General features: G+C 43.9%; 1 pseudogene across 1 annotated transcript; it reads left to right on the top strand.

The window, feature by feature from the left end:
* Positions 1-336: 336 nt before the first annotated feature.
* On the top strand, positions 337-2,706 carry LOC307177664 (peroxisome assembly protein 12-like; annotated as a pseudogene). The gene is made up of 3 exons (XR_013831799.1): positions 337-466; positions 762-1,315; positions 2,134-2,706. The product of XR_013831799.1 is annotated as a peroxisome assembly protein 12-like (transcript).
* Positions 2,707-8,944: the final 6,238 nt, after the last annotated feature.

Below are 8,944 nucleotides of genomic sequence, written 5' to 3'. Positions count from 1 at the left end.
TTTTGAGCCCTCCGGATTGGGAGTATGTGATTGGCCGCCTCCAGGACTGCCGCTCGAGAGGCCAGCGCTCCTTCGCCATACCTGTCCCCCCATAGTCACGCTTTTCCCTGTGAGGTGCAGCATTAATCAACTCACCCCTCCCACACACTACTTCCCCAACGTGGGTGTCTGCGTTGACTTCATTCTTCACCTTCCCTTGAGACCCCTCCCCTCTGCCTCTGGAAGAGGTCTTTTTTGCCCAGTTCCTGTAAAATAGCACCCATCTGGCACCCCCAGAAAGTTCATGCTTACTAGAGAGTCTGTGGGCAAAGAAAAACCCAGTGCACACACGAAACTATGGCTGAGCACTGGGCTCACATCACAACTGCTTCTGCGGTGGATGACCAGCCAGCCACCCATCTTTGAGGTGGTAGCACAGGACAGTTTAATGACAGCAGTGAGACCTGCTCTTCAGCATGTGGTCAAGGTAAGGATTTAATTCTCTGCAAAGTTTTAGGAACGTCCGGGTAAAAACCAAGTCAATAATCTGAATTTATTTCTTGGCCTAAGTTTTGAAATAACCAATTAGCATATAATGCACCTCACATGATTTAATGGTTATGGAGTCTCTTGTTATGTGTACTGAATACCCAGCACTTCAGGGAGGTTAAGGTAGACCCAGAAAGAAAAGTGTGGACATTCAGAGGGAAAAAAAGGAAATATAAATACAAGGCATAGTAGCTGTGTAATGGAATGAATTTCATTTATTTATTTTGCTTTAGGTTCTTGCAGAATCAAATCCTGCCCGCTACGGCTTCTTGTGGAAGTGGTTTGATGAAATCTTCACCCTGCTAGATCTTCTGCTCCAGCAACATTATCTGTCTAAAACCAGCGCCTCGTTTTCTGAAAACATTTATGGCTTAAAGAGGATCGTAATAGGAGACACACACAAGCTTCAGAGACTGGCCAGTGCTGGTCTCCCAAAGAAGCAGCTTTGGAAGTCAGTTATTTTCCTGGTTCTTCTTCCCTATCTGAAAGTGAAGCTGGAGAAGCTGATTTCTAGCCTGAGAAAAGAGGATGAATATTCCATCCATCCCCCTACTTCCCGCTGGAAACGATTTTACAGAGCCTTTTTGGCAGCCTACCCATTTGTTAACATGGCCTGGGAAGGCTGGTTTCTTGTACAGCAGCTTCGATACATCCTAGGAAAGGCTCAGCATCACTCACCACTGCTGAGTCTGGCTGGGGTTTGGCTAGGTCGACTTACAGTTCAGGATATACAAGCTCTGGAGCACAAACCAGCCGAAGCCAGCATGATGCAGCAACCAGCTGGGAGGTAAGGCTTAACATTTCCCCAACATATTTGATTAATAAATCCTAAAATCTTATCCCAATTTTATGAAATTTACCCCCTTCAGTCCACTTTGGGGTATTTCATAAAATCATCGAAAAATTCTTGTGTCCATAAAACAAGGATTGCCATCCTGGTAACCTTCCTCATCATAATGGCTACATTTTTGCACACACTTGCTATGTACCAGACACTTTGCTAGGTGTTTACGTATATTATCTCAATCCTCATCACAGCTCAATGAAATAAATGCATTAGCACCATTTAACAGTTGAGGAAACTAAGTTCTAACATTTGAGTACTTTGCCAAGGCCACACAGCTAATAGGCGGCAGAGCTGAGATTCAAGCCAGATCAGTACAATTCTAAAGACTGCTCTTAACCATGGTGCTATCCCGCTCCTAGTGTCTGTGTTCTCTGACAAGTTCAAATATATTCCTCAGTACTGCTGAGTTGTTTTTTAAGTGAGTTATTTCTTTTTCTGGATATACTATCTTCCACCCCCATAAAAGGTCTATATAATCAATGGCTCATTAACTTCTTTCTCAAAACACAAAGCAAAAGAAGCCCTAGTCATTAAAAACAAAGCTTAGCTCCTAGAACTCCTAAAATACGGTAGGTTAGAAAGAGGGAATTGTTTCGAATAGACACAAGAGAAAACGCCAGTCCACCATCTATTCAATCCCCAAGCTGAATCAACGATTCTAATGAAAAGTGTAAGAATTGCATGCGTATTAGTTGTTCTGTGATTGTACCTAAATAAACAGTTTCTGCTTTTGCCTCCTTGTTCTGTTCTCCAAACGGCGTTGGCGAGAAGATAAAGTCAGCTCTGAAGCAAGCCGTGGGAGGTGCCGCCTCATGCCTCTCTACTGGCCTTTCGGTGGGTGTATTCTTCCTGCAGTTCCTTGAGTGGTGGTATTCATCCGGAAACCAAGAAACCATCAAGTCATTGACTGCCCTGCCTACTCCACCACCACCGGTACATCTAGACTACAATTCTGATTCTCCCCTGTTGCCCCAAATGAAGACTGTGTGCCCACTGTGTCGTAAAAACCGGGTGAATGACACCGTTCTCGCCACCTCTGGCTATGTGTTTTGTTATCGCTGTGTGTTTAATTACGTGAAGAGTCACCGAGCTTGTCCCATCACAGGTTATCCAACACAAGTACAGCATCTGATTAAACTGTACTCCCCTGAGAACTGAAAGGGATTAGCACCTTGTCTCACAACAAAATGACTGCACTATAAGGCCAGAGGGCTTGTTTTCCGCACGGTAAATAGCATTGTTTGATCATCCTCAATTAATAATTGTATGAACTTTAAACAGCCACATGGATTTCTTTAAAAGGATGTACTCGTTGATCTTAACCTTTTAGCTTGCTCCCTAGACACCTCTACTTAGAGTTGACCGAGCTGGTCAGAGTGAGAGAATCAGGACTGGCAGGGGATGTGAGGATCAGCATAGAGAAGGGGATCAAAGAGGGTACTCGGCACAGAAGCTTTTCCTGTCCCCTTCCTTAAAGGACAAGAGGTATAGAAGCTCTCAGGAAAAACCCAAGTTAGACCTCGTAGAGTGGGTAGTGAAGGGGAAGCAGGCCTTTTGAGAAAGGAAAGCATTTATCTGCCTATGAGGAATAGGTTTTATCGGTTTGCAAACAGTATGAAATATGGACCTGCTTTTTTATTTTATTTTTTGTAATACAGCAGGTTCTTATTAATTATCACTTTTATACATATCAGTGTATACATGTCAATCCCAGTCTCCCAGTTCATCCCCACCCCACCCCTCACGGACATGCTTTTTATAGAAATACTTAGAAACACTTTCTCCTTCCATATGCTGAGACTCATTTGTTAAGTAACATTTGCTATAGTTTATCACCTTTTAAAGATCCCTTTGTGAACCACACATATCTTCCTTGGGAAACTGGTTACAGGAAAATAGGGGTTGAATGTATATACAGAATAGTCTGAAGACTTCAGTGTGAAAGCAAAGCTATTAATGAAGAGATGAAGTAAAATACTGCCCTAACTATGACTGTGTAAAGACAGGATCTTTTCATAAGGTCTTTGTGCTTGCTGTTAAGAGTTTGCTAAGCTGACATGAATTATTCTGGCTATTACTAAAGTTTCTACAAAACGCTTAAGTAAAATTGAAGAATAAATGTTTTTTGGCAAAGAGCTGTTCCATGTCATGATTATGTGGAAACCGAAAGATTAGTTGAGGTATTTAGAGTAAATTTTTCATTCAGGCCACCTTTGCGGGTTTTTTTTTTTTTTTTTTTTTTTTGCGGTACGCGGGCCTCTCACTGTTGTGGCCTCTCCCGTTGCCGAGCACAGGCTCGGGACGCGCAGGCTCAGCGGCCATGGCTCACGGGTCCAGCTGCTCCGCGGCATGTGGGATCTTCCTGGACCGGGGCACGAATCCGTGTCCCCTGCATCGGCAGGCAGACTCTCAACCACTGCGCCACCAGGGAAGCCCCTACCTTTGATTTTTTGAGGCATTCTGTATTAACATTTTGCTTTTTTTGCTAATCCAATATTGGAGAGAAATCCTCTCCTCCAACAGCAAGAATTCAATCTTGAGTGAAATACCTTATTTCTCAAGTGAAATACTGCACAAACACTTAAGTTGACACCGGATTGGCAGGGTTAAACATACAGGTTAAAAACATACGGGTTAAAAAAAAATCATTACTACAAGAGGAAGGATGAAAATGATTTTTAAGTGCCTCTGCTGAGACAGGTGTTGTCCAATACAACTCATTTCAGCAATTCAAAGCACATTTTCTGATAGCACTAAGATAATAGAACTAAATTTTGAAATAGAATATCCTATAGATTTTAAAATATTAACACTTTTATGTACCATGAGAAGAGTATAATGGATATTTGCAAAAATTCTTATTAAACCACAAGGTTTTACCAGAACAAATACCATAGTTAAGTAAACTTCTTTTTAATTTAAAAATTTTTTAATTTGTTTCAAAGTTAAACCCAAGACACACTGACTTCACAGGAAATCCAATGAGAAATGTTTTTCTAGGCTGAACACGTGTTTCCCCTTAGTCTCCCCACAAAAAACATGTACATGTTAATTACTTTCATTTTACAATCACTGCTAAATAAACATTTTTAATATAGTAATGAGTCAATAAGGGAACCGAACCAGATTCAGGACTGAAATAATGCAGTTTTCCATGAAGATATCAAAGCCATATTTTTCACCTCAACCTACAAAGAAAAACAGGAAAGTATCAGTAATTCAAAAGAATATTAAACACTCTTACACATAATAAAACCAGTATCCAAATAGGCTAGAACATACCAATGTGGAAAAACCACAACCAGAATCAGCTCAGAGAGAAGATTAAGGGGTCATACCCTGGTCAATGCCAACACTGAAGCAATGGCAATGCCAGGTCAGACTATACTTCACTCATCATTGCATCATTGCTTTTCACCTCCTTGTATTATCTAAGAGCAGCCCAACACCCTATTTTCACATCCAAGAAAACTTAGGTTTACCCATGAGAAAAAAAGACTTCTTTTTAGATAAGTTGCAACCGTGGGCTTTCAATATTTGATCTTCTACTATTCACCTCAAGCAACTCTGCTGTACAAAAATGCAAACTTGAACAAGTTTTGTTTTGGAGGTGCTTTTTAAAAATTTTTGTAATACAGAGTAGAGTGGAGAAGCATTTACAGTACAGAAAAACATTTCTTGTTTTAGTGAGTCCAAACACCATGCATGATAAAATCTCAGGGATGTCTGTGAAGGGATTTATAATCTAGTTCTAAAGCAAAATCTTTAGAAAAGATTTTCTCCTAAAATCCTTTATAAAGTAAACTCCAGTTCATTTAATATACAATTTGATTTACAATTCTGCTGCCAACAAAGATGAAAAGTATAGTCATAAAAAATTTTATACAAGAGTCTGCTAAAGAGTCCAAGACCCAGGGAGGCTAGGATTTGACAAAGGTCCATAGAAAAATAACAGCAATGCTGGAAAGAGAAACTGAGGTCTGATTACCAGATTTATATTTTTCCACTACCAGCTAAATACAAGGTTTAATTTCATTTTTCTCCAGGCCATGGGCAAGATAAAGGAAACAATGCAAAGCCTGGGTAATTCACAACATGGATGATCAATTTCTGAATGAGAAAGCTGCCTGCATTTTATTTATTCTAAATGACACCTTCTCGTAGTTTACTATCGCTAACATGCTATGCTAAAGTACTAGGATCACAAACAATGTCAACCTCTCTAGCTTTTCAGCATTGTATCTAAATAACAATTCTGGAGACACAACATGCCTCCTTCAGCCATTTATAAATGTCAATAGCTTGATACTCCATAGTTAAAAACGTACAGCTATGGTCTGTGTTCTCCATTCAGCAACTGAATTCCACAAAGAGAGGGAAACTAGTAAAGTGCCTGTTTAGAGACTTGAACCTGTATCTCATCAACCTGTGCAGAAGTAAGTACACGTTACAAAAAGCAAACAGGCTAAGAGAACTTAAATAACCTTGTCTAAAAGCATGAAACTTGTGAGCAGAGCTCCAAGTGTGCTCCAGCCACAGAGGGCAAACTTTCCTTGTTCTCTTCCACAGTACGCTTTCCTCTGTCTGGAGCGCCTTCCCTACCCCTTTCAATCTGGAGAAAGTCTGTAGTTCTAAAACCTTGTTCAAACGTCACCTTCTCTGTTAAGTGGTCCCTAACTCCCTCAGTCATCCCCTCCTCTGACTCCCACAGCACTTTTCCCCACCACAGTACGCATCACACACCAATTATTCACCCATTCACGTCCCCCACCTCCCGTCTCTCCCACCAGCCCCATTACACAGAGCTCCTAAAGAACCAGGACTTCCTCTTACTGGCCTTTGCATCCATTACACTCAGAATGATGCCTGGGACACAGAAGGCGGCTCAATAAGCGACAGTTTAATTCAGTCAGTGAACGACCCTCTCTACTAAACCCTAAGCGCCTGGATTATACAAGCATCAGCACAGTTTATAAAGCCGACTTACCTCCAACATTTCACATAGGTTAAGGACGTCCCTCAAGCATCTCTAAGCCCTCCGTCCTCCAACTTCTAACTCATGGCATTCTGCATGGCACCCTGCGCAGGGCAACCAATTCTTATACACGGTGTATCCTCAAAACGATAATAATAACAACAATAACAATACTACTGCTGATAATAATAATAATAACATCCAAACCCCACCAACTTCAGGAAAGACTGAGACGCCATCCTTCCGGGGAAACACAAGGCCGGATCCAGGGCTCAAACCAAAGCCTCAGGCAGGGGGTCCGCAGCCCGCTTTGGGAACCCCCAAAACTCTTACGCCCTAGACTCTCAGGAGGCCTGCCCAGGCCTGCAGAGGCTGACCGCAGCCCACCCGCCGCCGTTCAGTCCCAGAGGTACGGGCTTGGGGCTTTCCACACTGCTCCACCTCGCTAACCCGCCAGCTGCCGCGGCAGCCCGATCCCGACAACCAATCCCGCGACGACCAGTGGACCACGTGGGCCGCAGCCCTGAGGCTCGGCTGGTGCGAGGAGCAGCCAATCGGAGGGCTAGGCGAACGCCGGGGTTGGGGTGGGGAGAGCGGGCGGGAAGGCGTAGGCGTCTTTGCAGTCTCTTCTTGGCGTGGCGGGCTACATGCTCAAAGTTGAAAGCAAGACCCTGAGTAGTCCCCGCCCGCCCTCCAATTCCCTGATCTCCGACCTTGGGGAGACTGACATTTGGAGTGGTTTATGCTGGTGCCTCGTTTCACAACTGGGGAAGGGCATTTGAGGCAGGCTGTAGAGGGTGTGTGTGCCCTGGCTTTCCAGGAAGAACTATGGATTCAGTGTTCCGACAGTATCGTGCTTGCGCCGAATTCCCGCCTGAGGGCTAGGGGTTGGGGTGGACTTTGATTAATGTGTCCCTCTCCCCCCGACCAGGAGAAACTCATTGGCTTGTCAGGGGCTTGGACGCTTCCTGAATAAGCAAGAGGTGCCACTAAATATCAAAGAACTGCGAAAGAGAGCAAGAGAGGCTTCCTGGGAGAGGTGGCATTTGATCTAGGTTTTGAAAGATGCGTTCGATTTGGAGATTCTGGGAGAAAATAATTTAACTCCCAAATTAAATGAGAAAGCATAGGGGAGCTTACCAAATTTAGGTAAAGTTGAAACTGGTGTAGTGTTTTCCAAAATTCAGTGAGTTGGAAATACCAGGAGGAAACTTAACAACATAGATGTCCCCCAGCATCAAAACCAAACGACAAACTCCCACAATCCACACTTACAGAATCATTAAGCTTGAATCTGGAGTTGGAACCCAGGCGTGTATATTTTTAATAAGTACCCCAGGGGAGATTCTGATTCACACCAAAGTTTCAGGACCAGTGTTAACGTAAAGAAAGGGGGTGATAAGAGATCTGAAAGACAGGGCAAGACTGTTAAAGATAGTGGCTTGCTGGCTGTGTAGTTTAGACTACTCTGGAGAAAGTGGGAGATTTAAAGATTTCAGAGTCTGAGGAGATGGGTGATCACAGCTGAAAACTCAATATGCAACTGTGTTTCAAAAATAGATTGAAGGAAGGCAGAGTAAAAGAAGGGGAAGCTATTGCCAAGTGATTGCAATGGTCCAGGTGAGAGCTAGTAAGAAATGGAGAGGTGGCATATGAAGGACAGCAGGAGGAATGTGATGAGTGTCAGATAGGGATGGGGAGAAAGATATGAGGAAATAAATGGAGAAAAATGGAATGTCCTCTGTACCAGACCTATGAAGGACCTCCATTGTACTTTAAGGATAGACTTTAGACAGTGAAGAGAATGGGCCTTTGCAAGTGCTGCTTCCTCTGCCTGGTTTTCCCCTTCCTTCTCCATCGTCCTTTCTCAATCTGGTGCCTCCTTTTATTTTTATTATTATTATTATTATTTTTTCCCAGCACGCGGGCCTCTCACTGCTGTGGCCTCTCCCGTTGCGGATCACAGGCTCCGGACGTGCAGGCTCAGCGGCCATGGCTCACGGGCCCAGCCTCTCCGCGGCATGTGGGATCTTCCCGGACCGGGGCACGAACCCATGTCCCCTGCATTGGCAGGTGGACTCTCAACCACTGAGCCACCAGGGAAGCCCTCTTTTTTTTTTATTAAGGTAAGTTTTTTTTGCTTGTCTTTATGGAAATGAGGTTGTCCTTTTTTATGTTTTTTATTTATTTTATTTTTGGCTGCGTTGCCGTGCGCGGCCTTTAGTTGTGACGAGTGGACGCTACTCTTCATTGCGGTGCGCGGGCGTCTCATTGCGGTGGCTTCTCTTGTTGTGGAGCACGGGCTCTAGGCGCGCAGGCTTCAGTAGTTGTAGCGTGCGGGCTCAATAGTTGTGGCTTGCGGGCTCTAGAGCGCAGGCTCAGTTGCTCCGCAGCATGTGGGGTCTTCCCGGACCAGGGCTCGAACCCATGTCCCGTGCATTGGCAGGCATATTCTTAACCACTGCGCCACCACGGAAACCCTCAACTTGGTGCATTACTTGCAGGTTTCAGCTCACATACCACCTCACTTATGAAATCTTATCTTGTTCTCACAAGCATAGTCACTGTCACTCCTTAGAACACCCCAAGCACAC

This window comes from Stenella coeruleoalba (assembly GCF_951394435.1).
Source record: "Stenella coeruleoalba genome assembly, chromosome: 19".
NCBI lineage: Eukaryota > Metazoa > Chordata > Mammalia > Artiodactyla > Delphinidae > Stenella > Stenella coeruleoalba.
The sequence above is the reverse complement of the archived record's forward strand: the minus strand, read 5'-3'. Positions and strand labels throughout refer to the sequence as shown.